Consider the following 26,763-nt stretch of genomic DNA (forward strand, 5'->3'; position numbering starts at 1 on the left):
TGTAAAAGGGGCCTCTTTGGAGAAAGAGGGTGCAAGGGATACTACCTTCCCAAAATCCAGAGTCACTCACAAAGGTACACAAAAGAAAGAACCAATAACCTGCATGTCCCAGACAGGCAGAAAGCCAAGCCAAGTTCTTAGGACATGAAATGAGAAAGCAAAATCCAAGAGCCATTCTTGGGAGAGAAAAGATCAATAATAAGGTCTGGATTTGGAAAGGAAGGGGCCAACATGAAATTTTATTTTTCTCTCAACTGGGCACTACAAACAGAAATTCAGGAGACCTGACTTTAATAAGAATTCTTATCCTTTTCTGGATTCTGCCAATTTTTCCAGCATTTCCTCAGCAGGTTCTCGTATCTACCAGAATTTTGCAAGTTTTTTGTTTTGTTTTATTTTGTTTTTTTTGTTGTTTTTTGTTTTTCTTCACTGTTTAAGGGAATAAAGTTGCAGTTTACCAGAAAAAAACACTCAGACTCTTTTCATCTCTGTGAGGGGCCCATATAGGATCTCTCTTTGGAGGTAGATACATGGACATTCAAGTTAATGTTGAAGAAACTGCACAGGGCCTTTAAGGAAAATCTCCCTTCCAGTGTTTCAGTTGATTACAATTGAGACATCATCTCATGGACCAGTGTTTTTGTGATGGATCTGCTAGCAGGATGTAATAGGGGAGGCCTAGGTGTTGTTCTAGATAACTTCTGTGTCTTTAACTTTTGCTATTTTTGTAGATATTTATAACTTCTGGAACCATAGTTCTTAGACAAAATAGGCAAGTGTGCCAGAAGGTGGTTCACTTGCCTCTTTGGAGCATAAGGATCCCAAGCCTTGGGTCTTTTGGAGACAAACTAATACCAAGGGGCATATGCCACTGGTTTGAAGGTTGTATAGTGTTGTGTATTGTTGGACAGTGTACCTCATTGCATTAAAAGTTTCTTGAGTTTGGAAGGTGACCTATTGTAAATTGAACCCATTCTGTGTATTGTAAATTGAACCTATTCTGTGACTGATTTGTCCCAACACAAGAGTCTTAGACTTAGGTGGTGAGTGCTTTAAATAGCTTTTAAGTGCTTGACAAATGTGCATCAATGTTTGTGACTTTTTGGTTTCCAAGATTCCCATTAGCAATAGGTTTTATCTACCTAAAACAAGACAAATAAACATGTGCACCTTAACACACCTGCAGTAATCAAGAGATGTTACTGCAGCCTGGCCTATAAAAGGCCCTGTGCAAACCATCAACTCGCAACATACAACCTGAGACTGGGGAAAAGATTGAGCAAGCAGTCCTGAAAGATGGGTTCTGTGGACTGATTCCAAACAAATGGGAAACTGCAGCTGCTACCTGCAGTTCCTAGCATTGAATTTGGGAAAAAATTCCAAACAAATGGGGAATTATAGACTAAACTGACAGCAGTTCCCTACATGGAATCTGGGGACAGAACAAAGTGCTGGGGTTTTCCACTTAAATGGGGGAGTTGTGGACTGAACCAAGGGCTAGGGGCTTGAGTTTTGGCTGGAACCATCTGCTAATTCAGGCTTTCCTAGACTGGAAAGCCAATTAGGTTGAGAACTTGAAGCAAAGACAGTAGAGCTCAGAACTAAGAGAAATTTCCCCACAGCCTTTGGAAATGGCAAAAAATACAAAAAAACTCAAAAGTTTCACAGGTGTCAGTGCCTGTGTTTCTCTTTGACCCCAAAGCTGTCAGAAGTCTCCTTCAGTCCTGCTGCCACCATGAAATTTGTTAAAAATGAGTATTCAGCTAAATAAATTTATTTTTTTAAGAACTTTTATTGAGATACAGTTAACAGACAAAAAACAGCATATATTTAGAGTGTACAATTTGGTATCCCAATCTCCCAATTAATTCCCCCCCAACCCTACCCACTTTCCCCACTTGGTGTCCACGTGTCCGTTCTCTACATCTGTGTCTCTCTTTCTGCCCTGCATTTCCTCCTTCACAGTTGTTAGCATTTGCCTCATGCACTGAGGCGCTCCTATACTAGGTGCATATATATTTATAATTGTTATCTCCTCTTCTTGGAAGGATCCCTTGATCTTTATGTAATGTCCTTTCTTGTCTCTTGTAACATTTTTCACTTTAAAGTCTATCTGATCTGATATGAGTATTGCTACTCCAGCTTTCCTCTGATTTTCATTTGCATGGAATATCTTTTTCCAGCCCCTCACTTTCAGTCCATATGTGTGTCTAGGTCTGAAGTGGGTCTCCTGTAGATAGCATATACATGGGTCTTGTTTTTGCATCCCTTAAGCCAGTCTGTGTCTTCTGGTTGGTGCACCTAGTCCATCCACATTCAAGGTAATTATCGATATGTATGTTCCTATAACCATTTTCTCAATTGTTTTCTTTTGTTTCTGTAGGTCCTTCTCTTCTCTTATGTTTCCCGCCTAGAGAAGTTCCCTTAGCATTTGTTGTAGGGCTGGTTTGGTGGTGCTGAGTACTCTTAGCTGTTGCTTGTCTGTAAAGTTTTTGATGTCTCCATCGAATCTGAATGAGATGCTTGCTGGGTAGAGTATTCTTGGTTGTAGCTTCTTCCCTTTCATCACTTGAAGTATATCATGCCACTCCCTTCTGGCTTGCAGAGTTTCTGCTGAGAAATCAGCTGTTCACCTTATGGGAGTTCCCTTGTATATTATTTGTCGTTTTTCCACTGTTGCTTTTAATAACATTTCTCTGTCTTTAATTTTTGTCAATTTGACTACTATATGTCTTGGCTGTGTTTCTCCTTGGGTTTATCCTGCCTGGGACTCTCTGTGCTTCCTGGACTTGGGTAGCTATTTCCTTTCTCATGTTAGGGAAGTTTTCAACTAGAATCTCTTCCAATATTTTCTCAGGTCCTTTCTCTTTCTCTTCTCCTTCTGGGACCACTATAATGTGAATGTTGGTGCATTTAACCTTGTCACAGAGGTCTCTTAGACTGTCTTCAGTTCTTTTCATTCTTTTTTCTTTATTTTTTTCTGCATCAGTGATTATCATCATTCTGTCTTCTGGGTCACTTATTCGCCCTTCTGCCTCAGTTAATCTGCTATTGGTTCCTTCTAGTGTATTTTTCATTTCAGTTATTGTGTTGCATATCTCTGTTTGTTTGCTCTTTCATTCTTAAAGGTCTTTGGTAAACTTTTTGATCTTTGCATGCAGTCTTTTTTCAAAGTCCTGGATCATCTTCACTATCATTATTCTGAATTTTTTTTCTGGAAGGGTGCCTATCTTCTCTTCATTTAGTTGTTTTTCTGGGGCTTTATCCTGTCCCTTCATCTCGTACAAAGTCCTCTGCTTTTTCATTTTCTCTATCTTTCTGTGGCTGTGGTTTTCAGTTATGCTAGATGAAATAGTGCTGATACTGCTTGATACTGCTATCTGCCCTCTTGTGGAGGAAGCTATCTAGGAGGCTTGTGGGTGCTTCCTGATGGGAGGGACTGATGGTGGGTGGGGCTGGGTGGGTGGAGCTCAGTAAAACTTTAATCTGCTTGTCTGTTAATGGGTAGGGCTGTGTTCACACCTTGTTGGTTGTTTGGCCTGAGGCCACCTAGTGCTGGAGCCCATAGGCTCTTTGGTGGGGCTAATGGCAGACTCTGGGAGGGCTCAAGCCAATAAGTACTTCCCAAAACCCCTGCTGCCAGTGCCCCTGCCTCCTAGGTGAGCCACAGCTGCTTCCCACCTCAGCAGGCAACCCTCCAACACCAGCAGATATGTCTGGTTCAGTCTCTTATCAGGTCACTGCTCCTTCCCCTTGGGTCCTGGTCAGCACATTTTTTTGTGTGCGCTCCAAGATTGGAGTCTCTGCTTCCACCAGTCCCATGGAGGTCCTGCAATCAAATCCTGCTGGCTTTCAGGGTCTGATTCTCTGGGGATTCCTCCTCCCATTGCTGGACTCCCAGGTTGGGAAGCCTGATGTGGGGCTCAGAACCCTCACTTTAGTGGGTGGGCTTCTGCAGTATAACTGCTCTCCAGTTTGTGAGTCACCCACCCAGCATTTATGGGATTTGATTGTAACACGATTGCACCCCTCCTACTGTCTCATTGCAGCTTCTCCTTTGTCTCTGGATGTGGGGTGTCTTTTTTGGTGAGTTCCAGTGTCTTTCTGTCAATGATTGTTCAGCAGTTAGTTGTAATTCCAGTGCTCTTACAAGAGGGAGTGAGTGCATGTCCTCCTACTCCACCATCTTAATCCTATCTTCAACTGAATAAATTTAAAATCTTATTGGCTTTATTTAATGATTCATGAATCAGACAGCATCCTCATTTAGCAGAAAAAAAGGAGCTCTGAGGATCTGTATAATATAGAAGACTTTTATAGGCAGAAGGAGGTAGGGCAAGGAAGTTATTCTAGCAAAGAGTGAACCGTTTCAGACAGGGTCACCATCTTTTGGGTAAAGGTGGTGGTCTATCAGGCAGATTACCTCACTAGTGCTGACCAGGTACTTGCAAATAGACTGGTTAAAGATAAGAATTCTGGGAGAGGCTGAAATTGAAATTTGGTTAGGTATTAAATCTTGTTTTGCTGATGTGGAGCTTAACAGATGTGGCTCCATTTTTTTTAAAATTTATTTATTTGTTATCTTTTGGGGGTACACCAAGTTCAATCATCTGTTTTTATACACATATCCCCCTATTCCCACCCTCCCTTGACTCCCCCCCACCCTCCCCATCCCAGTCCTCTAAGGCATCATCTATCCTCAAGTTGAACTCCCTTTGTTATACAGCCATTTCCCACTGGCTATCTATTTTACAGTTGGTAGTATATATATATGTCTATGCTACTCTCTCACTTCGTCTCAGCTTCCCCTTCACCCCCTGCCCCCCCAGACCTCAAGTTCTCCAGTCCATTCTCTGTGTCTGCATCCTTGTTCTTGTCTTGTCACTGAGTTCATCAGTACCATTTTCAGATTCTGTATATAGAGTTAGCATACAATATTTATCTTTCTCTTTCTGACTTACTTCACTCTGTATGACAGACTCCATTTTTAATCTATTGCTTTTTTAACAAGTACAAGAAAAAAAAAGATCTTTGGGATTAATGGATATGCCCACTATCTTAGTTAGAGTGATGGCTATAAGGGTGTACACATATGTCAAAACTAATCAAACTGTATATTTAAATATATACAGTTTATAGTATGTCAATCACATCTAAATAATTTTACTTAAAATCAATTATAAGTGTTACTTCAATAATAAAACTATTAATTGCATAAAAATTCCCTGGAGGAACACCTTGGATTGGACAGTAAGAGAATGATTTGCTGTGGCCTTTAAATTGAGACCTAAATGGTCAAAATAAACAGATTAGGAAATGTCATTTTTCAGGCAGAGGTATAGCTAATTTAAAGGTCTTAGACAAAACTACCTGTTGTGGTTGAAGAACACAAAATAATGTTAGCGTAGAATATTGTATTGAGAAGGAGAGTATTAGTATATAACCTTAGAAATGTACTGGTCAGAACTTATGAAAGATGTTGTAGAACAAGGAAAAGAGTTGTTTCACCCCTCCCCAGGTGTAATGGGAAGCCATTGACAGGTCTAAAATAATAAATTGACACATGATCTCTCTCTTTTTATAAACCTCTACAATTATGTTTATCAGTATCATCCAGGATCCAGGTGTTCAGTATTCCTCCTGAAATCATACATAAATAAATACAAATGGATATAAATCATCTTAAAATTTATATAACAAAACAGCACTACATCACAAAAGCATGCCAAATTGCAAGAAGTCTATTTTAAAACATTGACACTTGAAGATAATGGTAATGACAATCTCAAAACACAGAAAATTGCCAAATTTTCCCTAAACTGTTAAGCAGAAAAACATGTAATCCTAATAAATGACAGTTTGGTTTTTATAAATAAATAATGAATTTGAACAAACTGGGTAATTGCTACTGAGGTGCAAAGTTTAAGCTTCTGTTTTTCTCATATCTATTTGATTTATGAAGGGGTAAACCACAATATAGGCAAATGTACCCTATTTTTAAGTGTGGCATTCTAATCTTAAAAGCTAACCTAATTAATTAAAATAACTACTTAATTATAATAGAGAATCTCAAGTTTCCTAAGCAGTCCATCTTTAGATAAATAGAAAAAAAGACATTTAGAGCCAACACTTTCATAGAACCTTCCTTGGAACTGATATGCACAAAAATTTTAATATGGCAGTCTTGAATTTAAGCCCAAACTTTTGTGGATACATTTTCAGGGCTCCTTTAATGTGAAAACTACAAATATAATTACTATTGTATGCAATGGAAGTTAAAGAATGTGGATTACTCATGGAAAGATAACATATATTTCTACTAGTCCTTCAAAGATGCAATTTTAAAATATTTGATTCTAATAATCCCATATTGTGAGTAATGATTATACTTAACTTTGTAATGTCACTGGGCTATATGAAATTTGATTATTTTGATTTGAGCTTCAGTTATGAGTGAAAACTATTTCATCTCAACTTTTATGACTCCCATCATAAGTATGCAGGGTATGTATATGAAATGCTTTTTTTTTAATCAGCTAGCTATATGAAAAGATAAACATTGTAATAATCCATGTGATCTAACATGTACAAAAGAAAAAGACTAACTACACTTTAAGGAGAAAAGTTATAGAACTATGAAAATAATTACAATACATTTTTTTTTAAAAGTATTTACTTTGAAGCATTCAGAATGTCAACAAAACTGTTGCATTCTTTTTCAATTACAGTGTTATTCAGTTAACAGAACAATTATTTCCTACATGCTACATAAAAGACAACTGAAGATAAAAAACTATCAGCCCCATATACAACAAATTTGTGTTGTGAACCAAGAAGAACCTGCTTCCCATGCCAATTTACAGTTCCACATGGTACCAAGCAATGTTAGTGGCTATCAAAAATACCACTAGGACAGGTCTATTCAAAGACATATTCGGTAGCATGTTACTCATAGAAGAAAGAAACTGTACATTTTAAAAACATATCTTAAACAGGCTTACATTTCAGGGTGAGTTGTGTACAGAGAGGAAGAACATTTGTAGACAAGAAAAAAATATTAGAGTTAACAGTCATCATCATTTTCTTCATTATCATCTTCATCTTTCTCCTTCTTTTTCCTGCTTATTTTCAGTCTTGAAGACTCCACTTTTAAAAAAAAAAAAACTACATCAGGCTTTCCTTTATGCAGTAATATCTTTTTCCTTTTTTTTTTTTTTTTTTTTTTACCTTAGCAACCCTCTTTTCATAAGGCTGCCTGTCACCTGCAACAATGTTATTCCACATTTCCCATTTCCTTTGCAACATCACCAATGGACAGGGCAGGATGTTCTCCACTGATTTTAGGGTAACACTCAGAACAAAACAAGAAAAATATCAGAGGAATCCCCTTGGGTGCATTGGGATCCTTGAACTATTTCTGTTTGTTTCTTCTTTAAGAGGGATATAGGTGTTCATTTCCCTTTCATAACAGGCTGTGTCTGTTTTTGCCATGTTTTCAAATTTTCCTTTTTTTTTTTAGTAGACATCTTCCATTTTTGTGAACATTTCTTAGAAAACACTGAGAAGCTGACTGAAGCATCTAGATGTTTCTTCTTGTGCTCTTCCAGGCAAGTTTGAGTAAGAATACATATGATTACTTTTTGCCTCTCAGCTTCTTAGAATCTTCATTGACTCTGTTTAGTTATTTTTTCTTAGCAAGAAAGAGTCATCCAGTGCCTGTCCTGTTCTCACGTGCCCTAGACCTATCTTTATGGAAAATAATGGACTTTAATGAATGTAAGAACTCATTATTAAAAAAAAAATCCCATAGGTAGTTGTGTGGAGAAGGCAATATAGGATATCACAAACGGAAATAGTGAGACCAGTTAGGAATCATAGTCTATGTGACAGATAATACTAGCTTAGACTGGAAGGCTAGGCCTGAAAGTAGAGATAAGTGGATAGATTTGGGTGTATACTGTGGAGGCACAGTCTATAGCATTTTATGGTTTATTGGATGTGGAGATGTGAGAGAAAGGAATAAATAAAGGATGTTTTCTATTTTCCCATTTCTTAAGACCCTGGTTGGATGGAAGTAACAATTTTTTTGAATGATTATTATTAACTTTAATAATAAATTTCACTTAACCCAGTATGTCCAAAATGTTATAATTTCAACATGTAATCAACATAAAATTATTAATGACATAGCTTACATTCTTATGCTAATTCTTCAAAATCCAGTATAGATTTTATATTTACAGAACATCTCAGTGTATACATAAACTTTACAGTTAAAAAAATAGATTCCTGTACCCAACTTGTTCCAAATGTACTTAAAGCCTTTCCAAAAATTTAATAAAAATCCAAAAATAATTTCCTTTAACATTTGCATCCACATTGGCAAAACTGTTTCTTTTTAAGAACATTTGATATTTTTTCTGATCTTTACTGAAGTATAATTGCTTTACAGTCTTCTGCCAGTTTCCACTGTACAACAAAGTGAATCAGCTGTATGTATATATATATCCTCATATCTCCCTCCTCTGGAGCCTCCCTATCACCCTCCTTATCCCACCCCTGTAGGTCATCACCAAGCATCAAGTTGATCTCCCTGTGTTATGCAGTAGCTTCCCACTAGTTATTTTACATTTGGTAGTGTGTATATGTGTTAATGCTACTCTCTCACTTCATCCCAGCTTCTGCTCCCCAACTCCTATATCCTCAAGTCAGTTCTCTACATCTGTATCTTTAATCATGCCCTGACACTGAGTTTATCACTACCATTTTATTAGATTCTATATATAAGCGTTAGCATACGGTATTTGTTTTTCTCTTTCTGACTTACTTCACTCCGTGTGAGAGACTCTAGGCCAATCCACCTCACTACAAACAACTCAATTTCGTTCCTTTATATGGTTGAGTAATATTCTGTTGTATATATGTGCTACATCTTCTTTATCCATTAATCTGTTGATGGACATTTAGGTTGCTTCCATGTCCTAGCTGTTGTAAATAGTGCTAGAGTGAACATTGTGGTACATCTAGCTTTTTGAATTATGGTTTGCTCAGGGTATAGGCCAAGTTGTGGGATTGCTGGGTTATATCGTAGTTTTATTTTTAGTTTCATAAGGAACCTCCAAACTGTTTTCCATACTGGCTGTATCAAGTTACATTCCCACCAATAGTGTAGTAAGTAGGGTTCCCTTTTCTCCACATCCTCGCCAGCATTTATTGTTCCTAGATTTTTTGATGATGGCCATTCTGACTGGTGTGTGGTAACACCTAATTGTGGTTTTGATTTGCATTTCTCTAATAATTAGTGATCTTAAACATCATTTCCTGTTTTTGTTAGCCATCGGTATGTCTTCTTTGTAGAAATGTCTACTTAGGACTTCTGCCAATTTTTGCATGGGGTTGTTCTTTTCTGTTTTTTGTTCTTTTTTTTTTTTTGATATTGAGCTGCATCAGTTGTTTGTATATTCTGGAGATTAATCTTTTGTTTGTTGCTTTGTTTGTAAATATTTTCTCCCATTCTGAAGGTTGATTTTTCATCTTTTTTTATGATTTCCCTTGCTCTGCAAACATTTTAAAGTTTCATAAGTTCCCAATTGTTTTTTGTTTGTTTGTTTTTATTTCCATTACTCTACAATGTGGGTCAAAAAGGATCTTGTTGTCATTCATGTCATAGAATGTTCTGCCTATGTTTTCCTCTAAGAGTTTTATAGTGTCTGGCCTTATATTTAGGCCTTTAATCCATTTTCAGTTAATTTTTGTGTATGGTGTTAGAGTGTGTTCTAATTTCATTCTTTTTCATGTAGCTGTCCAGTTTTCCCAGCACCACTTATTGAAGAGGCTGTCTTTGCTCTATTGTATATTTTTGCTTGTTTTGTCAAAGGTAAGGTGACCATTGGTACATAGGTTTATCTCTGGGCTTTCTATCCTGTATCATTGATCTATATTTCTGTTTTTGTGCCAGGACCATACTGCCTTGAAGTATATAGCTTTGTAGTATAGTCTGAAGTCAGGGAGCCTGATTCCTCCAGCTCTGATTTTCTTTCTCAAGATTGCTTTAGCTATTTAGGGTCTTTTGTGTTTCCATATAAAATGTACATTTTTTTGTTCTAATATTGTGAAAAATGCCATGGCTAATTTGACAGGGATTGTATTGAATATGTAGATTGCTTAGGAGAGTATAGTCATTCTCACAATGTTGGTTCTTCCAATCCAAGAACATGGTATGTCCCTCCATCTGTTTGTATTGTCTTTGACTTCTTTCATCAGTGTCTTGTAGTTTTCTGCATACAGGTCTTTTGCCTCCTTAGGTAGGTTTGTTCCTAGGTATTTTATTCTTTCTGTTGCAATGGTAAATGGGAATGTTTTCTTAATTCTCTTTCTGACTTTTCATTATTAGTGTATAGGAATGTATGAGATTTCTGTGCATTAATTTTGTATCCTGCTACTTAATTCATCAATTAGTGCTAGCAGTTTTCTGATAGGACCTTTAGGGTTTTCTATATATAATATCATGTCATCTGCAAAGAGTCACAGTTTTACTTCTTTTCCAGTTTGGATTCCTTTTATTTCTTTTTTTTTTTTTTTTTTCTCTGATTGTTATGGCTATAACTTCCAAAACTGTTTTGAATAGTAGTGGTGAGAGTAAGCACCCTTGTCTTTTACTGGTTCTTAGAGGGAATGCTTTCAGTTTTTCACTATTTAAAATGATGTTGGCTGTTGGTTTGTCATATATGGCTTTTATTATGTTGAGGTAATTTCCTTCTTTCCCCATTTTCTGGAGAGTTTTTATCATAAATGGAGCTTGAATTTTTCAAAAGCTTTTCATGCATCTATTGAGATTATCATATGGTTTTTATCCTTCAATTTTTTAATATGGTATATTACATTGATTGATTTCCATATTCTGAAGAATCCTTGCATTCCAGGAAAAACCCTGCTTGATCATGGTGTATAATCTTTTTAATGTGCTGTTGGATTCTGTTTGCTATTGTTTTGTTGAGGATATTTGCCTCTATATTCATCGGTGATATTGGCCTGTAATTTCTTTTTTGATGACATCTGTTTCTGGTTTTGGTATCAGGGTGATGATGGCCTCATAGAATGAGTTTGGGAATGTTCTCCCTTCTGCTTTATTTTGGAAGAGTTTGAGAAGGATGCATGTTATCACTTCTCTAAATGTTTGATAGAATTTGCCTGTGAAGCCATCTGACCTTTGGTCTTTTGTTTGTTGGGAAATGTTTAAACACAGTCAATTTCAGTGCTTGTGATTTGTCTGTTAATATTTTCTTTTTCTTCCTGATGAGACTTGGATAACTGTACTTTTCTCAGAATTTATCCATTTCTTCCAGATTATCCAATTTATTGTTTGTAGTAGTTTCTCATGATCTTTTTTACTGCTGCAGGATTAGTTGGTATTTCCCTTTTTTCATTTCTAATTATGTAGATTTGTGTGTTCTCCCTTTTTTTCCTGCTGAGCTTGGGTAATGTTTTATCAATCTGGTTTATTTTCTCGATGAACCAGCTTTTAGTTTTATTGATCTTTGCTATTGTTTCCTTCATTTCTTTTTTGTTTATTTCTCATCTGACCTTTATGATTATTTTCCTTCTGCAAACATTGGGTTTTGGTTGTTGTTGTTGTTCTTCTTATTTCTCTAATTTTTTCAGTTGTAATGTTAGGTTGTTTATTTAAGATTTTTGTTTCTTGAGGTAGGGTTATATTGCTATAATCTTCCCTTGTAGAAATGCTTTTGCTGTGTCCCATAGGTTCTGAAATATCCTGTTTTCATTATCATTTGTTTCTAGGTATATTTTTCATTTCCTCTTTGATTTCTTCAGTGATTTCTTGCTTTTTTAATAGCATATTGTTTAGCCTCCATGTGTTAGCATTCTTTAGTTTTTTTTGTGTACTTGATATCTAGTATCATAGTGTTGTGGTCAGTGAAGATGTTTGATATGATTTTAATTTTCTTGAATTTGCTGAGGCTTAATTTGTGACCCAAGATGGGATCTATCTTGGAGAATGTTCCATGTATACTTGAGAAGAAAGTGTATTCAGTAGTTTTTGGATGGAATGTCCTCTAAAACTCAATGAAGTCAAGATGATCTAATGTGTCATTTAAAGCTTGTGTTCCCATATGTACTTTCTCTTTGGATGATCTGTCCATTGTTGAATGTGGGGTGTTAAAGTCTCCTACTATTTTGTGTTACTGTTGCTTTCCCTTTTATGGCTGTTAGCATTTGCCTTATGTATTGAGGTGCTCCTATGCTGGGTGCATAGATATTTACAATTGTTATATCTTCTTCTTGGATTGATCCCTTGATCATTATGTAGTGTCCTCCCTCATCTCTTGTAATAGTCTTTATGTTAAAGTTTATTTTGTCTGATATGAGGATTGCTACCCCAGCTTTATTTTGACTTCCATTTGTGTGGAATATCTTATTTCATCCCCTCACTTTCAGTCTGTATGTGTCCCTTGGTCTAAAGTGGGTTTCTTGTAGACAGCACGTATAGGGGTCATGTTTCTGGATCCATGCAGCAAGCCTGTGTGTTTTGGTTGGAGCATTTAATCCATTTACATTTAAGGTGATTATTGACATGTATGTCTTTATTACCATTTTCTTAATTGTTTTGGGTTTGTTTTTGTATATCTTTTCCTTCTCTTGTGTTTCTTGCCTAGAGAAATTCCTTTAGCAATTGTAAAGCTAGTTTGGTGGTGCTGAACTCTCTTAACTTTTGCTTGTCTGGAAAGCTTTTGATTTCTCCCTCAAATCTCAGTGAGATTCTTGCTGGGTAGAGAATTCTTGGCTGTAGGTTTCTTTCTTTCAGGACTTTCAGTATATCCTGCCATTCCCTTCTGGCCTGCAGAGATTCTGTAGAAAGGTCAGCTGTTATCCTTATAGGTTTTCCCTTATATGTTATTTGTTGTTTTTCTCTTGCTGCTTTTAATATTTTTTCTTTGTGTTTAATTTTCATTAGTTTGATTAATATGTGACTTGATGTGTTTCTCTTTGGGTTTATTCTGCTTGGAACTCTCTAAGCTTCCTGGACTTTATTATTTCTTTTCCCATGTTGAGGAAGTTTTTGGCTATAATCTCTTCAAATATTTTCTCAGATCCCTTTTTTTTTTCCTTCTTTTTCTGGGACACCTATAATTTGAATGCTGGTCTGCTTAATGTTGTCCCTGAGGTCTCTGAGACTGTGTTCTATTCTTTTTATTCTTTTTTTTATTTTACCTGTGCTCTGGCAATTATTTCTACCATTCTATCTTCCAGTTCACTTGTTCTTCTACCTCAGTTATTCTGCTGTTGATTCCATCTAGAGTATTTTTAATTTTAGTTATTGTGTTGTTCATTACTGTTTTTTTGCTCTCTAATTCTTCTAAATCAGTATAAAATGTTTCTTGCATTTTCTCTATTTTGTTTTTGAGATTTTGGATCATGTTTACTATCATTACAGCAAAAAAGGCACAACAGTGTAAAGCAATTATATTCCAATAAAGAGCTAAAAAATCAGAATTTTTGAGTCTGGGACCATGGTATCTGTAATTTCAAAAATCTGCTTAGGTGGATCCTATTAAAAACCATTGATTTACAGAGAGTTCAAGATGGCTGAGTAGGAGGAAGTGTGCTCAATCCCTCTTGCAGGAGGACCAGAATTACAACTAATTGCTGAAAATCACTGACAGAAAGGCACTGGAACTCAACAGAAAAGACACACCAGATCCAGAGACAAAGGAGCAGCCACAACGAGATGCTAGGATGGGCACAATCATGTAAAAATCAAATAACATAAATACTGGGTAGGTGACTCACAAACTGGAGAACAGTTATACCAGAGAAGTCCACCCACTAAAGTGAGGGTTCTGAGCTGAACATCAGGCTTCCCAACCTGGGGGTCCAGCAGTGGGAGGAGGAATCCCCAGAGAATCAGATTTGAAAGTAAGTGGGATTTGATTGCAGGACCTCCTCAGGACTGGGGGAAACAGAAACTCCACTCTTGGAGGGCCCCAAGAAAATAATGTGTTCACCAGAACCTGGGGGGAAGGAGCAGTGACCCCATAGGAGACTGAACCAGACATACCTGCTAGTGTTGGAGGGTTGCCTGCACAGGTTGGGGGCAGCTGTGGCTCACTGAGGGGACAGGGACAAAGGGAACAAGGGTTCTGGGAAGTGCTCATTGGTGTGGGCCCTCCCAGAGTCTGTCCACCATTAGCACCACCTAAGAGCATGTAAGTACCAGTGCTTCATAGCCTCAGGCCAAACGACCAACAGGGTGGGAACACAGTCCCACCCATTGGCAGACAAGCATATTAAAGTTTTACTGAACTCCACCCACCCAGCCCTAACCACCATCAGTCCCTCCCATCAAGAAGCATGCATGAGCATCTTAGGTAGTTTCTTCCACAAGAGGGCAGATAGAAGTATCAAGCAGTATCAGCAGTATTTTGTTCTGTGGAATGGAAAAACACAACCACAGAAAGAGAGAGAAAATGAAAAAGCAGAGCACTTTGTACCAGATGAAAGGACAAGATAAAACTCCAGAAAATTGTACAAGTAAATGAAGTGGAGATAGGCATGCTTCCAGAAAAAGAATTCAGAATAATGATGGTAAAGATGATCCAGGACTTTGAAAAAAGACTGGATGCAAAGATCAAAAAGAGGCAAGTAAAGTTTACCAAAGACCTAGAGAAATTAAAGAACAAACAGAGATATGAAACACAGTAACTGAAATGAAAAATACATTAGAAGGAACCAACAGCAGATTAACTGAGGCAGAAGGACAAATATGTGACCTGGAAGACAGAATGGTGAAAATCACTGATGCGGAAAAGAATAAAGAAAAAAAGAATGAAAAGAACTGAAGATGGCCTGAGACCTCTGGGACAATGTTAAATGCACCAGCATTCACATTATAAGTGTCCCAGAAGGAGAAGACAAATACAAAAGACCCAAGAAAATATTGGAAGAGTTTATAGTTGAAAACTTCACTAACATGGGAAAGGAAATACCCACCCAAGTCCAGGAAGCACAGAGAGGCCCAGGCAGGATAAACCCAAGGAGAAACACACCAAAACACATAGTAGGCAAATTGACAAAAATTAAAGACAGAGAATAATTATTAAATGTAACAAGGGAAAAATTACAAATAACATACAAGGGAACTCCCATAAGGTTAACAGCTGATTTCTCAGCAGAAACTCTGCAAGCCAGAAGGGAGTGGCATGATATATTCAAAGTGATGAAAGGGAAGAACCTACAACCAAGAATGCTCTACCCAACAAGAATCTCATTCAGATTAGATGGAGAAATCAAAAGCTTTATAGGCAAGCAACAACTAAGAGAATTCAGTTCCACCAAAGCAGCCCTACAAGAAATGCTAAAGGAACTTCTCTAAGCAGGAAATATAAGAGAAGGATAGGACCTACAAAAACAAAAACAAAACAATTAAGAAAATGGTAATAAGAACATACATATTGATACTTATTTTGAATATAAATGGACTAAATGTTCCAAACAAAAGACAGAGACTGGCTCAATGGATCCAAAAATAAGGCCCATATATATGCTCTCTACAAGAGACCCACTTCAGACCTAGGGACACATTCAGACTGAATGGGAGAGGATGGAAAAATATATTCCATGGAAATGGAAATCAAAATAAAGCTGGAGTAGTGATAATCACATCAGATAAAATAGACTTTAAAATAAAAACTTGCAAGAGACAAGAATGGACACTACATAAAGGTAAAAGGATCAATCCAAGAAGAAGAGATAACAAGTATATATATACATGCATGCAATATAGGAGCAACTTAATACATAAGGCAAATGCTACCAACTGTGAAAGAGGAAATTGACAGTAACACAATCAGAGTGGGGGACCTTAACATCCTACTTACACCAATGGATAGATCATCAAGGCAGAAAATTAATAAGGAAACAGAAGCTTTAAATGATGCAATAAACCAACTAGCTGTAATAGGTAACTATAGGACATTATATCTAAAAACTGTAGATTACACGTTCATCTCAAGTGTACATGGGACATTCTCCAACATAGATCACATTTTGGGTCACAAATCAAGCCTTGGTAAATTAAGGAAAATTGAAATTGTATCAAGCATCTTTTCTGACCACAATACTATTAAATTAGGAATCAATTACAGGAAAAAATGTAAAAAACACAAACACATAGATGCTAAACAATATGCTACTAAATAACCAAGAGATCACTGAAGAAATCAAAGAGGAAAACAGAAAATACCTAGAGACAAATGACAATGAAAACAAAATGATCCAAAACCTATGGAAAGCAGCAAAAGAAGTTTTAAGAGAGGTTTATGCAATACAATCCTACCTCAAGAAATAAGAAAAGTCCCAAATAAGCAATCTAACCTTACACCTAAAGAAACTAGAGAAAGAAGAGCAAACAAAACCCAAAATTAGTACAAGGGGAGAAATCATAAAGATCAGAGCAGAAATAAATGAAATACAAACAAATAAAACAAGAGCAAAATTAAATGAAACTAAAAGCTGGTTCTTTGAGAAGGCAAATAAAATTGATAAAACTCTAGCAAGACTCATCAAAGAAAAGATGGAGAGGACTCAAATCAACAAAATTAGAAAGGAAACCCTCCAAGTTAAAATGGACACCACAAAAATGAAAAGCACCTTAAGAGACTATTACAAGCAACTATATGCCAATAAAATGGACAACCTGGATGAAACGGACTGATTCTTAGAAAGGTATAACCATCCAAGGCTGAATCAGGAAGAAATATAAAATATGAACAGACCAATCTCAAGTAATGAAATTGAAACTGTCATTAAAAATCTTCCAACAAACAAAAGTCCGGAATTAGATGGCTTCACAGGTGAATTTTATCAAACATTTAGAGAAGAGATAACAGCCATTCTTCTCAACCTCTTCCGAAAAAATTCAGAGGAAGGAACATTCCCAAACTCATTTTATGAGGCCACCATTACCCTGATACCAAAACCAGACAAAGATAGTACAAAAAAGAAAATTGCAGACCAATATCACTGATGAATTTAGATGCAAAAATCCTCCACAACATACTAGCAAACAGAATCCAACAACACATTAAAAGGATCATCCACCATGATCAAGTGGGGTTTATCCCAGGTATGCAAGGATTCTTCAATATACACAAATCAATCGATGTAACACACCATATTAACAAATTGAAGGATAAAAACCACATGATCATCTCAATAGATGCAGAAAAAGCTTTTGACGAAATTCAACACCCATTTATGATAAAAACTCCCCAGGAGGTGGGCATAGAGAGAACTTCCCTCAACATAATAAAGGCCATATATAACAAACCCACAGCAAACTTCATTCTCAATAGTGAAAAACTGAAATCATTCCCTCTAAGATCAGGACCAAGACAAGGATATCCACTCTCTCCACTGCTATTCAACATAGTCTTGAAAGTCCTTGTCACAGCAATCAGAGAAGAAAAAGAAATAAAAGGAATCCAAATTGGAAAAGAAGTAGTGAAACTGTCACTCTTCACAGATGACATGATACTATACATAGAAAATCCTAAAGATGCCACCAGAAAACTACTGGAGTGAATCAATGAATTTGGTAAAGTTGCAGAATCCAAAATTCACACACAGAAATCTCTTGCATTTCTATATGCTAGCAATGAAAGATCAGAAAGAGAAATTAAGGAAACAATCCCATTCACCATTATAACAAAAATAATAAAATACCTAGGAATAAACCTAACTAAGGAGGTAAGAGACCTGTACTCAGAAAACTATAAGAAACTCATGAAAGAAATCAAAGATGACACAAATAGATGGAGAGATATACCATGTCCTTGGTTTGGAAGAATCAACATTGTGAAAATGACTATACTACCCAAAGCAATCTACAGATTCAATGCAATACTTATCAAATTACCAACAGCATTTCTTCAGAATTAGAAGAAAAATCCTAAATTTTTTATGGAGAATCAAAAGACCTCAAATATCCAAAGTTATCTTGAGGGAAAAAAAAATGGAGATGAAGGAATCAGACTCCCTGACTTCAGACTATACTACAAAGCTACAATAATCAACACAATATGGTACTGGAACTGGCACAAAAACAGAAGTGTAGATCAATGGAACAGGATAGAAATCCCAGAGATAAACTATGGTCAACTAATCTATGACAAAGGAGGCAAGGATATACAATGGAGAAAAGGCAGCACCTTCACTAAGTGGTGCTGGGAAAACTGGACAGCTACATGTAAAAGAATGAAATTAGAACACTCCATAACACCATACACAAAAATAAACTCTAAATGGATTAAAGACCTAAATGTAAGGCCAGACACTGGAAAACTCCTGGAGGAAAACACAGGAAGAACACTCTTTGACATAAATCACAGCAACATCTTTTTTGATCCACCTCCTTCAGTAATGGAAATAAAAACAAAAATAAATAGGTGGCACCTAATGAAACTTCAAAGCTTCTGCACAGCAAAGAAAACTATAAGCAAGATGAAAATACAACCCACAGAATGGGAGAAAATATTTGCAAATGAATCAATGGACAAAAGATTAATCTCCAAAATATATAAACAGTTCATGCAGCTCAATATGAAAAAACAAACAACCCAATCAAAAAATGGGCAGAAGTCCTAAATAGGCATTTCTACAAAGAAGACATGTGGATGGGCAAGAGGCACATTAAAAGCTGCTCAACATCACTAATTAATAGAGAAATGCAAATCAATACTACAATGAGGTATCACCTTACACTGGTTAGACTGGGCATCATCAGAAAATCTACAGACAGTAATTGCTGGAGAGGGTGTGGAGTAAAAGGAACTTTCTTGCACTGTTTGCAGGAATGTTAATTGATACAGCCACTATGGAGAACAGTATGGAGATTCCTTAAAAACTAAAAATAGAACTATCATATGACCCAGCAATCCCACTGCTGGGCATATACCCAGAGAACACCATCATTCAAAACTACATATGCACCCCAATGCTTATTGCAGCACTATTTACAATAGCCAGGACATGGAAGAAACCTAAATGTCCATCAACAGATGAATGGATAAAGAAGATGTGGTACATATATACAATGGGATATTACTCAGCTCTAAAAAGGAATGAAATTGGGACATTTGTAGAGACATGGATGGACCTAAAGACTGTCATACAGAATGAAGAGAGTCAGAAAGATAAAAACAAATATCATATTTTAACACATATATGCAGAATATAGAGAAATGACAAAAATCAACCGGTTTGCAAAGGAAAAATAAAGACACAGGTGTGGAGAACAAACATATGAACGTCAAGTTGGGAAAGTGGGGTGGGGGATTGGGGTGGGATGAATTTGGAGATTGGGATTGCCATATATACATTACTAATAAGAAAAACATATCAAAATGTACACTTTGGATATATGCAGTTTATTGTATGTCAATTGTATGTCAATAAAAGCTCTTAAAGAAAAAAATAGGATTAAAAAATACGTTATAAAATGCAAAGATCCCTTAGGACTAAGATTCTAATAACAATAATAATAAAAAGCTAGAACTGACAACAGAATGGCTCAGATCAGTGGAATTAATAATAATAATTATGTTTCCTTGGGGTCTCAGCTGTAAGTGTTTTTGTACATGTCTTGAGCCACAGGCCAGCTTTACCTCACCACGAGGCCTCTTCCACCTCTGGGTTGGTCTCTAGACGTTTTGTGGGCTCTGTTATGTCCACTTAGTCTCTGGTGTAGCCCAATTCCTGTGTGTACTTGCTCCTAAAGTCCATAGATTCCAGAGCTAGACCTTTTTCATTTGTGTCTACTCAGATATTCCAAAGGCATAGGATCTACCTAGCTGATTTTGGGGATTTAGTCCGCAGCTTTTATAGCTGATGGAAAGATTTTAGAACTTCTTCCTTAGTCCCCCTGTCCCTGGCATTCAGCTTTGGTTTTGTCCCTGACTCTGAGTGTGGTCCAACTGCCAGAGTCTTGTCCTGAGGCTGCCTTGGAACTCTTGGGTCTGCCTCAGTGATTGCTTCCTTTGTTGTTCTTCTACAGGCACTGGTGTGTGGGGAGAGAGAGGCTTTGATAGTGGCTCCTCTCCCTGCATGTGACTCAGCAGTTTCACCCTGCTTGGATCTTGGGAGCTCCAGGGATGATGCCAAATGCACAGGGATGCTGGCAGCCACAGGTTTTGGAAATGTGACCTTAGTGTGATTCTTTACTGATGCCCAGCATAAGGTGCATGGAGGCCAGCCCTCAGGGGGCTTTTTTTTTTTTTTTTTTTTTTTTTTTTACTTTTTTAAAAAATTTTACTTTTTATTCATAAAACAGGTTCATTTACACTACATACTAGTTTCATCCCCTAGGCATGCACAACTATTTAAACTATTTTCGTAGTTTAAACAAAACAAATGAGAGGATAAGGCCAACGGGAGAAGAGAGCTCTCCTGGTGATGACTGCAGGGTTTGGCTTTCTGCTTTGATTGAAGAAAGTTTATTCTGGGGAATCTGTCAAACCCACTCCTTTAGTTGCCTGGTCAGGTGTTTTGGGATCAAATGTATGGTTTCACTGATTTTTGTTTAATTAACAAGGTTTTTGATAAGTAGCTGTAACGGCAATACAACTGATGTGATTACATCCAACCCCAGTACTGAGCAATTCTCAACAATTAAAGGCAATAATTTCATCCACTCACGTTCCCTCTGTTACGTTACACACTGACATACATTTGTTTCTTGTCAAGTAAATATAGAAACCAAATCAGAGGGAGTTCTGCAGATTTCTGAGAATTTAATTACACCATAAATTGTATTACCAATGATATATATAGTTAGACTGAGTGATTATCTGAATTCACTTCATTTTACAATGCTTAATTTATTGTGTACCAAGGAAGACTTTAAACTATTTGACAGAAATCAGCTTAACTTTGATTTCTTACTTGTTTCAACATGTTTCAATTCATCTGTGTTTCAATAATAAGGTTTGAACTCTCTTGTCCTGACAAACCAAGCATGGAAATTCCTCACAATAGAAGAAATGAAAAGGATTTCCATATTCAAGCCATAGCACAGCATGCTGAACAGAGAGGTTCTGGTTCTTAGGAAAGCCAAAGGAAGGCCATTCACCAGGGTTTTGTGGAAATATTGCCATGGGGGCTGCCAAGAAGGGACTCAAGGAAATGGGGAATGGCCACACCATGATCCCAGGCCACTCTCTTGGGTACAGAGGTTTCCTTCCCTTACATGCTCTGCCCGCTCTGAGCTCTTTCTGAAATCAAAGGCCGCTGAAGTGTACAACAATTCATGCTAAAGTCCAAACATGACACCAAGAGCAAGCGAACTAACTGCAATCCCACTGTTGTCCCCACGATATATCCTGAGGTACCCTACTCAGAGAGAAGCTATATTCTCCAAAAATCCAAATACAGAGGGTTTTCATGACTCTTGATTTTTATAAAATGAAATACATTTTCCTATTTTTTTCATTTAAAACAAGTGAACACAAAAGCAGTATTTACTCCTCTCTCCCGAAACATTTGCTCCTTTGCATTTAACAATTTATATGCATATCTGGGTGACAGTTAATCTCCAGAGGCAAAGAAAAGAAAAAATGTGTAAGACAAGTCACACTGACTGTTCTCAGACATTTATGGACATATGAAAAAAAAGAAAAAAAAAAAAAAAACACCAATCTATTTAAAAGTCATTTGAAAGCACATGGAGGTGACTTAGAAGCCATGACATTGAGAAAGTTAGGAGTTCAAAGTTATAACATTAATTAAATCGGATCCATATTTCTTCCAAGCATCAGAGGTACAGGAACTTGAATACACATTTAATTTGGGTTATTAAGTAAGTGGCTGAAGAACTTATTCTTTTTAACTAGGAATACTGACAGGGTCTCAGATTTGCAGATGCTGCATTATTAAGATTATTAAGAATATCAAAGCACACCCACTCGAGCAGTAGAGAACCAACTCTTCATTTCCCACCTAATAAGCAACAAAAAAACCTGGCAGCCCTTTCCCCCTCTGTACTTCCAAATATCCAAAGAATCAAACAACCACTACAGTAATAAGAAATCCAGGGGTGTTTCAGACATGTGGAAGGAAAATGCTCAAAGGCAAAATTCCTCAAACACATGCCCTCGTGCGGAAGCGGAGAGCTGGTCCGTCAGTTAATCTTGTTAAAATCCCATGTGCCTGATGGCTGTGAGAAAGACCCTGTCAATCTACAGCCAAAGGTGCCATTTTCCCTCTAGATCACAGTCATTGTTATTTACACAAATATACCAAATTCTAAAACCAAGACTTTTCTTGAAGGACAATCATTAAATGTACAAGTATTGGCATTAACCACCAGGCCTAGGTTAACTAATGAAGTAAAAACTAGATAAAAACTTTCTCTGGTGCCTCCAGTTCACACATCTCCTAGTTCTGGGGCAGGCAGCAGCCATTGCAATGGCTCTTTTTAATTCCAGACTCTTCCAGGGAGCTCACTGTTTCTTGGCCTATCCCTTGGGCTATTATTTGTGCCCTCTCTGTTTCAACTGTCCCACTAATTGTTTCTGTTTAAGAAGATTCAATCACACACTGTGGTCCTGTCTTCAGTGAAGAGCACATCTAGTATGAGGATCACTCTAAGAGAGGGGCCCAGGATGGGCCATGTTCTACCACCTTCTCAGGAGGTTTCCACCCTGTGCAGTCTGCCCCTACTGGAGGAGCGGAATTGGCTCCACTGTGGTTGGTATTCTACTGGGCTCCCTCTTCCATAGAATCCCGTGACTGGAATCACCTGGGGCAGGAAGAAAGCTAAGAGGGAAGAGGAAGGGACATCAGTGGGTGGGGCCATGTTCCTGGTGGGGATGCTGAGGCTGGGACCATAGCAAGGAAACAGGTTTCCGGGAAGTGTCTGAAACATCAAAGGAACAGCATCACACGCACAGCCAGGCATGGCAAGGCTTAGTGTCATGACCCAAAACGGTGCCGGGAAATACGGCTGCCTCTCAGTGAGCCTTGCCCTACAATCTAAACGGGGAAAGGAGAAGGGGGAAGGACAGAATGAGCTGGGAGAAACCACTAATTAATATTAACCATGAACTTACACTGTGTCTATTTCCATACTCTTTTATTCTGTTGGGCTTTTTCTGGGTTATTTTTTGCTAACTCCTATACTTTGGGGAATATACTTGATTTTCCTTGTTACTAAGGAGGTACTGCTTCAAAGGACCACCCCACGTTGAGTAGGAAAAAAAACACATTTGATGGTGGCCTTTGAATATGATTTCTTCCTTATTTTAGAATGAAACTGGGTTAAGAATATCTACTGTAGGTGTCCATCCAAAATAAGTCATTGCTATGATTCACCTTGTTGCATTTCAGCAAGCCCACTGGAGAAAACAGTGGGTGATACTGCAAATGGAAGGCTCCTGGTTTGAAATGTAAACTGCCCGTGAAGCCGGCAAGTGGAAAACTGCAAACTCTGGCCAATGAGTTGCCCTTGGGTGCTGGTGTGTCCTGAACTTAACCAGGATCTTCGAGGTGGGGGCAGGGGCAGGGACATGCCTGCACTACAAGCAAGAACAAGCCTCTCCCATATCCTCCCCTTATGTTGGGCTGAATTATATGCAAATATCCTGCAACTCTTAGGGTAAAGTCACAGCTCCCTGGGCCCTGTGGCCACCGTGCTTAAGAACCTGGGAACAGAGTGACTCATACACTGAACCAGGTGCCTTACAAGTCTGAGGGAGCATGACAGGTGCAGGTCCACACGCGGCCCCACTGAGGCGCTTGCGGGAGGCCCGGATCACCTGGCTGGAGGAAATCAACACAAGGCAGTCTCCGATCAGTCCAGTGGTTCTCCAACTTGGGCAGGTTTCAGAAGCTCCCAGGGTTTCTCGTTCCATAGGTCTGGGTGGGGCCCAAGCTCTGCATTTCTTACACACATTCAGACCACGATGCTGGAGCCACAGGCAGATGGAGTGAACCCCTAGCCTGTTCCTCCACTGCTGCCCTCCTCAGGCTGAAGGGCAGGAGAACCGCCTGGCAGCACTGTGGCCCATCATGTGGTCCGCACATTGATGTGACAAAGAAGGGGCAAGATTGGGTTCTTCACGTGGTTCCTTCACGGACGCTGTCACGCCGACAAGTAAGTTTCTGAAGAGAGTTACAAAGTGTGAAGGAGCAAGTAGCAATGCTGTCAGAACAAGCACTAGGGCTCCCGGAGGCCGCTGCTTTGAAAGTAAACCCCCACGCAGGTATATATTTTCTATGTAAAATCATCATTCGAATTCCTTTAAAATCGTGGCATCTAGACACACGCTCATTTGTCACCGGCTTGGCCACTACATCCTCAACTACGCGTTTGCAATCTTCCGTAAGTTAGTGGCCTCTTTCGTCCTTCTTTCTTTTCTTGGTTGGGCTGCCCTGAACCGTAGCTAATCTTTCAGTGCTTGTGGCTGAGCTGGTCTGCCGTGCCTGCTCTGGCTTATTTTTCATAAGATGTCTGGAGCAGAGGTTTTCCAAAACATGCAACTCTTCATTAGATGCGGTTTCTGCCAAATCTCATTTCAGAGGTAACCCCGGATCTGACAGCTCTCAGGTTGGCAAAACCCTGACAGCTCTGCTTCTTTTCCACTATTATTTCCCTCAGGACTAATCGATCACTTCCAAGAGACACTCTCTTGCGGTGGTCAGCGTCTTCCGCCCAGCCGCGGTTCCTGCATTTCTGCTGTGCTCTGGCCCCTCATGGACTTTGTTTTGGACCCGGGGATGCTGACTCACAGCCACAGACAGGGCTCCCGCGTAGAAGCCCCGTCTCTAGCCGCGCCCCAGGATGAGGTTTCTGCTGGCTGCGGGTGCCTTCTGGTGGGGGCGGATGAACTCTGTCCAGCTCTGGAACAGGAAGCCCCCAGTGGCTCTCAGCTGTCTTTATGTAATCCTTTGCCTGTCCCTTGGATGGGGGGCTAGATGGGGCCTGGTTGTCCCCCACCTCCTCCGCGCTATCTCTGCAACCACTGAGTCACTGGATGTTCCCACACTGTCCCTGCTGCTCCGTGATTTGCTCACGACGCTGCTTTTTGTTTCAGTTCTGTTCACACAACTCTTCACTCTGACTTGCCAAAAGATCATGACTGAATGCAAGCTGACTTGCGCAGACCACAAATCTGTCCGGAAACACCCGGAGTCCTGCACTCTGTGAGCCCCCAAGGCAGTGGAGACGTATCCCTCTCTTGAGGAAACAGGCTGTGATCTGAAAGCCATAACCTTTTAAGGACAAAGGATTGGATCTTGTGAATTCCGTGTTTGATGGCTTGTGCTGTTTACGAACTCCTAAGTATTCCTTCACTCTTGAATCAATGGTTTCTTTTAACAGTAAACAGACTTCCTCTTTCTTTTCTTCAGAAAACCAGCTGGTATCTTTGTTTGAACCTTGCGGAGATATATGAAGATCCACCAGGACAGCAAAATTCCCACACTTAACAGCAAATTTCTTTGAGGCCATGGCTTACTGATTCCAGAGTAATTACAGACCTTTAACTACCACCGTGGCAGGGTTTGGGTTCGGGCTTTTGTTTTGTTACTGTCCAGGGGCACTGGTCAAGTAGTACCTACTCAGGGGGCTTTTTATAGTACTGTTACTCTGTGACCAGTGGAGCTTCCTTTATTGTTCATCTGTAGGTGCTGATGTGTGTGTGGAGAGAGAGAGTAAAGCAGTGGGTCCTTTTCCTGTGTAGTAGTGCCCTGCCTGAGTCATGGGAGCCCCACAGCAGTGCTAAATGCACAGGGAAGATGGCAGGCACAAGTGTAAGAGGAATGTCCTTGGAGATGGCCCACACTGGCCAGATATTTTTTGGTTCTTGGCAGCAGGCATGCTAGGGTCAGACTTTGAGGGATCTTTTTCTACTACTTGCAGACTGGAGCTTGACAGCCAGGCCTAGAGGGAGATTTCTTTATTTATTGTAGGCTCTGAGAGAAAGGCTACAACAGTGGCTCCTCCCCTCTATGTGTGACTCAGCAGTAGTGCCCTGTTTCCATAGCAGCCCAGTTTTCCATGGTAGGCATTCCCTGCTGCAGATTTCTTCCCTCTTGTCCCCTCAGTCTGTCTCTCCACAGCCAACAACCGTTCTCATACTGGACCTGTTCTCTGGTCCCCATGTTCCAGCTCCCAGAACCCCTGTACTGCTGTGAACCCACGTCTCAGTCCAGCGTACACAGGGCTGTGGTACAGACTGTCTGTGTGTTTCTCACTCTTTTCTGTCTGCCATAGATTGGCTGCTTCAGCCTAAATTCCTCACTTATGACCCAATCAAATTCCCCATTGGAGAGGGGGTTTCCCCATCAGTCAAGGGGAATTTCCCTGAACTTGGTAATCTCTCCTCTGTTTAAGCTCCTCCCACCCTGGGGTGCAGGTCTTGTCCCTTTCTTTTCTCCTCTTTCTCTCTTATTTTTTTCCATCCTATCCAGTTATGCAAGGATCTTTGTAGTCCTTTCCAGTGTCCAAAGTCTTCTGCTAGTGTTCAGTCAGTTTTATGTGGGTATTGTTGCATCTATTGATGTATTCCTGATGCATCATGGAGAGAGATGCACTCCATGTCCTTCTACTTCACTGCCATCAATCCTCCCCAGCAATAGATTATTAACAATAAAATTATGGACTTCAAAAAGTGAGACAAATATGTATTTAAATGTTGGCTTTGCTGTGTAATTAACAGTCTTCTGCTTGATCTGTAAATGCTGATATTT

The 26,763-nt window shown here is 38.9% G+C and overlaps 2 pseudogenes; both read right to left on the reverse strand.

Moving 5' to 3' along the window:
* Window positions 1-7,063: 7,063 nt before the first annotated feature.
* Window positions 7,064-23,581, reverse strand: LOC130841457 (high mobility group protein B1-like; annotated as a pseudogene).
* Window positions 23,582-24,399: 818 nt separating this feature from the next.
* LOC130841279 (protein SLX4IP-like) lies at window positions 24,400-25,616 on the reverse strand (annotated as a pseudogene).
* Between the last annotated feature and the right edge of the window lie 1,147 nt (window positions 25,617-26,763).

This window comes from Hippopotamus amphibius, chromosome X (assembly GCF_030028045.1).
Source record: "Hippopotamus amphibius kiboko isolate mHipAmp2 chromosome X, mHipAmp2.hap2, whole genome shotgun sequence".
Classification (NCBI taxonomy): domain Eukaryota; kingdom Metazoa; phylum Chordata; class Mammalia; order Artiodactyla; family Hippopotamidae; genus Hippopotamus; species Hippopotamus amphibius.